The following is a 6,334-nucleotide window of genomic DNA, read 5'->3' as shown; positions in this document are numbered from 1 at the left end:
AAAAACATGAACAAGGAGAAACTGTTACCATTTGAAGCAAAATAGTTAAGGAAGGATATTACCGTGTTGCATGAGATTGGGTTACCTCCCAAGAAGTGCTAAGTTTAAAGTCTTCATCCAGACATCAAGTTTCATAAAATGGCTAGTTACCTTTCAAATCATATATCAGTAGTCGAAATAACTGTGGGTCATCAAAACCAAATAAAACTGCCACTAATATGAAACAACTGCACAGGATCAGAAAAAATAACATAAGGATCACAACCTCATTGAAAGTTTCTTGCAAGACAACTGGATTGGGCTTCATATGAGTGTCTTGAAAAATAGATTCATCCGAAAAACGGGACTTTAATAGCTGGATTTCCTCCTGGATAGTATCAGGAGGATCGGGTTGAGGAGTCTGAAGAGACTCAAGTGATACCTCATATGCAGTAGGCTCGAGTCCGAAGTTAGGGACTTCTATTTGACGATCACTACCCCAAACTTAGAATTTTGGGTGTCTCTAAATAGACTAGTCACAATATTCCTAACTTCTAGACCATCAGGTTCCTGAAAAAGGTCAATTGCTTTCTCTGAATTATAATGGGGTGGTTCATCCTCTAAATTCTTTTGAGGTATACTAGCTGTAGGACTTATATGTTTCATATCCTGTATGGTCAACCCTAGAGTTTCTTTATTGTCTTGAAGCACAATTTCTGGCCTGCTGTCCTGATCAGATGCTATAATCACAAGCAAAGTCTTAGATGGCTCTAAGAATGCAGATTTAGGGTCCAACTTAGGAGGCTCTTCTAAACAAGGGATTAAGGTAGACTCAAAAGCTTGTAATGCTTCGAACCTAGCTTTACATTTATCAGTATCTAACATAGGAATAGAATCCAACATAGCATTCACTTGTTCAATATTGTTATCTTCGTCGAAATCCATGTTAAAGTGGGCTAGACAACTCTCTAATGGATCTTCCGATGCGATATTTGGTAATGACTCCTGAACTAAGGTTCCTATCATGTTCACCTCTTCAATGTACGTGTCATCTAGCTCAGAATGTAGCTTATTGAAATTAAAAATATTTAACTCAATAGTCATATTACCAAAATATAGATTCATAATACCATTTCAACAGTTTATGATCGCATTAGACGTATCAAAAATGCGCGACCTAAAATCACAGGTATCTGGTTCTCTGGTTCAGGGACAGGTTGGGTATCTAAGACCACGAAATCCACAGGATAAATAAACTTGTCGACCTCAATAAGAACATCCTCGATAACTCCTCGAGGAATTTTGACAGACCTATCAGCTAACTGCAGTGTTATCTGAGTAGGTTTCATTTCACCAAGACCTAGCTGTAAGTACACATGGTACGGCAGTAAGTTCACACTGGCTCCTAAGTCAAGTAAAGCTTTTTCTACCCGGTGTTTACCTATTGTGCAAGCAATGGTTGGGGAACCTGGGTCTTTGTACTTTGGAGTGGTAGTGTTCTGAATGATTGAACTTACATGACTAGCTAAAAAGGCTTTCTTATGGACGCTAAGTTTTCGCTTTCGCGTACACATATCCTTAAGGAACTTGGCATAAGCAGGAATTTGCCTAATTGCATCTAATAAAGGAAGGTTTATGATAACTTGCTTAAAAACCTCCAATATGTCATTAAAGTTCGATTCCTTCTTTGTTGGTGCTAACAGCTGGGTAAATGGGGATCTAGGCACAGGATCAAACCTCTCAGGAACCGAGTCAGCATCATTGGAAATTTTATCAGTCCCCTCAGTTAGCGGTCCTGAGGGATGAGATCCTGAGGGGTGAACTACAGTATGTTCACTATTGGGCATGTTTACCTGATTGTCCACTACTCTACCACTCCTAAGGGTTCTAATAGCATTCAACTGATTCGATGGTTTTGCACGTACTTCATGAGCTCCTCTAGGGTTCGGTTGAGTTTGACTAGGAAACTTACCTCTTTCTCTTAAAGACTCATTGATATGACTAACCTGGGTTTTCAACTCGGAAATAGCGTGGGAGTTAGCCTGACCTATTCTCTTATTTTCTTCTATACCTTGAGCAACAGATTGCTGAAACTACATATTGTTACGAGTTAACAAAGAAAGAGACTCTTCTAAACTCATAATCTTCTTATCCGGAGGGTTCTGAAACTGTGCCGGGGATGAAGGATTCTTAGTATAGCCAAAACTTGGGGGAGCTTGAGAGTTACTAGACTGACCTTGATTCTGTCCCTTAGACCAAGAAAGGTTGGGATGGTTTCTCCAGCCAGGATTATAGGTTTCTGAATATGGGTCAAACTTCTGACGGTTATCAAACCTAGTGTTATTATAGAGAGCATTGGCTTGCTCTTCAATAGTATTGCCTTCCCAAAAAGGCTCTATTCTACCACTAGTATGACCCACTTCTAAAGCTTCTAACCTTTTTGCTATAACAGCAATTTTGACATCTGATTCGTAGCTTTCTTCTACCCTATTAACGTTTCCTCTGCCTAGAAGAATTGTTTTCTGGGGTACCCTATTACTTTCCCATTGTTGGGTCTTTTCGGTGATTTCATGCAAGTATGTCATCGCATTATCAACTGTTTGGTTTTCAAACCCACCTGTACACATGGACTCTACTGTAGTTGTGGTGGGATAATCTAAACCCTCATAAAGGATCTGAACTAACCTAACCTTTTATAAACCATGATGAGGACATTGGGCTAATAAATCATTGAACCTTTCCAAATACCTATACAAAGATTCTCCCTCCTGTTGTGTAAACGTGCAGATTTGCGTCCTAATAGACGAGGTTTTGTGCCTAGGGAAAAACTTGTTCAAAAAGGCGGATGTAAGTTTTTCATAGGTTTCAATTGATTCGGAAGCCAAACTATACAACCACAATTTGGCTTTATCTTTTAAGGAAAAGGGGAATAACCTGAGTTTTAAAGCATCATCATCAAGGTTTCTAATTTTCAGGGTACTACAAATTTCCTCAAAGTCCCTAACATGGAAATAGGGGTTTTCATTTTGTTTTCCTAAAAAGATTGGGAGCAACTGTAAGGTTCCAGGCTTAAGTTCATAATTTGCTTCAGTTTCAGGTAACTTGATACACGGGGGACGAGTAGTCCTAGTAGGATTCAACAAGGCTTTCAAAGTTGCCATTTCTGGCGCTATTGGACTATCAGGGATTTTCTCTTCAAACGGACGTTCAAAAACGGAATCTTCACGAATCGGACTCTCTAAATTGAGGTAATCAAGACGCTTAGAACTACTAGGTTTCTCTACCTAGGGCGTCTCTTTTACGTTCAGGCATGCAACAGAATAAGGAAGGGAATTCTATGCAAACACAAATCAAGGCTGACTCAACCAAATCAAACCTAAATTTCTAGCAAACAAAAAGCATGATGGCTCCACTTAGATTGTCACTAGACCAGCTTCTATTCTTTCGAAAAGGAACTCGTCACATTCTGAGCAAACCCCTCTGGAATCAATCCGAGTCAAAGTAAGTTGAATCAAGGTGAGGGAAGATCAGTGGAGCTTTGATACCCAAGGCCTCACCGGTTACAAGGCGGCGCAGTCACGCATTCAACTCACAGAAACCGTCAAAAACTTCGAAGTATGCTCAAAATAGTAACCAATATTCTTCGAACGACTTTCCTGTTAAGCTCGTTACCCTATATGTCTCGTTCTAGTCAAAGTTTTAGGCTTAGGTTCGCGTTTGGTTTCGTGTTCCTAAGGCGGGCAAGAAGAGAACGGTGATGAAATCCGAACCCTTATCTTGTATGGCCAGTCCTTGCCTTTTACTAGGAATTAAAAGCAACCGTATTCAAGTCCTCAGCATATATTCACCTTAAGGAATACAGTAAACCCGCTGACAGGGGATTCGCGGGTGTTTCGAAAAACTTACCTCCCGTACCAGACGGGCGAAGAACCGCTGAAGTCGACTCGGGCCACAACTCCTATGTTATGTACGAACCCAAGGGGCCGAGGTGATATTGTAATCACCGTCCTTCCCTGCACACAGTTTGTATTTAAACCAACCCTTCCTTAGGGTTTAAAAATAATAATGTCCAAAGTCCAATGTCCAAGTGTCCAAAAAGAAAAGAAAAATTACAAAAATAGCAAACCCTAATACAGTTCTCTCTCTCTCTCTTTTTTTTTTTAATAAAGAAAAATAAACAAACCCTAAAAAAAATAATAAAAAAAAATATCTAAAAAGAAATTGTCTTATTCTTCGTTCTTTTCGCTTCAATCTTTCGCTCCAAGTCTTTATGCTTTAAGTTCCAGTCCTTACGAAATCACCAAACTCCTTGGCTCAATTCGCTTTATGATCCAAAACCTGTAGAGAAAAGATAAACACCCAAAAACGTAAAAAAAAAACAAAACAAAAAAACCTAAAAAAAAAAAAAAAACTAAGTCTAAAAACCCTAAAAGCAAATCCGCGTCGGCGGCGCCAAAAATTGCTGTGATTTGTAGATAGTGGTAAAAGTGGTTCGATTCTCAGACTTGCGAAGGATAAAATATAGACTTAAATTCTAAAACTAAAATAGAAAACAAACTAAAAATTGTCACAAACTCAATCAAAGATGATATCAATATTAAAAGAACACTGAGGCTAAGATTCCACTATTTTCCAAGTTCAAAGTGATTTAATCCCAACATTTATATTTATGCAATTTTCTCGTTCAAGTTGATTCTAACTTATTGCAACTAGTAGATTCTCAAAATAACAAGTGTAAATCCAAAGCATAGAACATCAAAAACCTAGGTCCAAGTATGTTCTATCAAAAGAAATCACAGTTGCTTAACAAGGATCATTCAAACAATTTTCAACCAAGGAAAATAATCATAAAATAATTGCAAATAAATAAATAAAATAAAATATACCACTTCTTGTTGGAAAAATAGCTTCCTTTATCGCCTCAGCAATGGGCTTTAGCTCCTCTTATTAATCACTTGCTCAAAATACATGTTTGTTGCTCAAAAGTTGATTAAAGATGAAAAACTATAGCACTGGATGTTTGCAACGATGTATTGGCGTTGCAAGACAGAGGACTGACTGTTACAAAGAAGTCACTGTAGCAGCGTTACAAATTTGAGACAATGTTCTTATTTGCAGCGGATGTTCTTCAGCAGCAGCAGCAACAGAATACGGTTTCCTGCAACTTGATCAATATGGCTCTGTAGTGTTTCTAACTCCTCTGCGACTGCTCCAATAACTTCGTTCTCTTTTCTGGGACTTAAACACACCTTTTATACTACTCAGAAACCTAAAAATAGCGATTAATTCTCGCTTTTTCTTTACGTGCAAGTCACGACAATAATCTCTTCTGCCGACTTCCCTAGCCAATTCTGAGCTTTCCCGATTGTCTTAAACTCTTCCTTAGATAGAATACTACCTTAGGAAACAATTTCACGCGTTTAGTCTCCCTGAATTACCAAAAATCAACCCAAACAGAGACCCTTACAAAACTCAAACTCTGTTTCCTTATTTTGGATTATCCAGCCCAATTCGATTGATTCCAGCGCACATACCAGGCTTGTTTAGTTGAATCACGTCTAGCTCAGCAAATTTCAGCGATTGAATCTCACTCAAACATCTTCGAAATCCAAACGAAAATTTGGTTGCTCACTGGTTATTTTTCCCGCCAAAAAAATATTCGAATTTTGAGAAGAAACTGACCTCCCCCTATCACGTGCTGGTCTCCCTTTAGCAGCTGTCTGGAAATGGATGCCCCTTAGTAATTAGGTCACCCCTTATCCAAAGTGAGAGTCCGTATAGTAATTTTCTCCCACGATCGCAAAAACCACTTTTTTAGCCAATTTCGCCGCAAAAGCTTATTTCTCCAAAAATACCTACAGGGACATAAAAAGCCATAATAAATATAAAATCGAGCACTAATAATATATACAATTGAGATTATATAAGACACAAAAATGTGCCTATCAATCATCAACAAGCGGAGCATCACAAATTCGAAGGAAAGTTGAAGACGTTCAAGGTTTACAAGCAACAGTACAAAAATGAGTAGATTTCAGATTCAAGTAAAGCAACAAGACAGGGAGCAAAATTTTTACAAGTTGAAGACTATTGTACAAGAGTGAAGATTATCAAGATGAGAATTCAAGAAATTTATGATATCAAGACATACAAGTTGTGAAGAATTGAGCGGTAAAGTATTTACACCATGGCCTTTGTACTTGCATTTTTATTTTATTCTTATTTGTTAGTTTGTATTTTATTTTTTCTTGTCTCAAAAGAAAAAAAAAAGACAAGGGAAAATTCTATTAGGTTCATCATTAGTTTAAATATTTTGTTTGTTTTCATTTTGTATTTACTTTATTTATCTTGCATC

At 37.9% G+C, this 6,334-nt stretch overlaps 1 pseudogene; it reads left to right on the top strand.

Annotated features, from left to right (window-relative positions):
• Nucleotides 1-2,676: 2,676 nt before the first annotated feature.
• On the top strand, nt 2,677-2,776 carry LOC113307129 (annotated as a pseudogene).
• Nucleotides 2,777-6,334: the final 3,558 nt, after the last annotated feature.

Source organism: Papaver somniferum, chromosome 8 (assembly GCF_003573695.1).
Source record: "Papaver somniferum cultivar HN1 chromosome 8, ASM357369v1, whole genome shotgun sequence".
Classification (NCBI taxonomy): Eukaryota; Viridiplantae; Streptophyta; class Magnoliopsida; order Ranunculales; family Papaveraceae; genus Papaver; species Papaver somniferum.
Note: the sequence above shows the minus strand (reverse complement) of the source record. Positions and strands in the feature narration are given on the sequence as shown.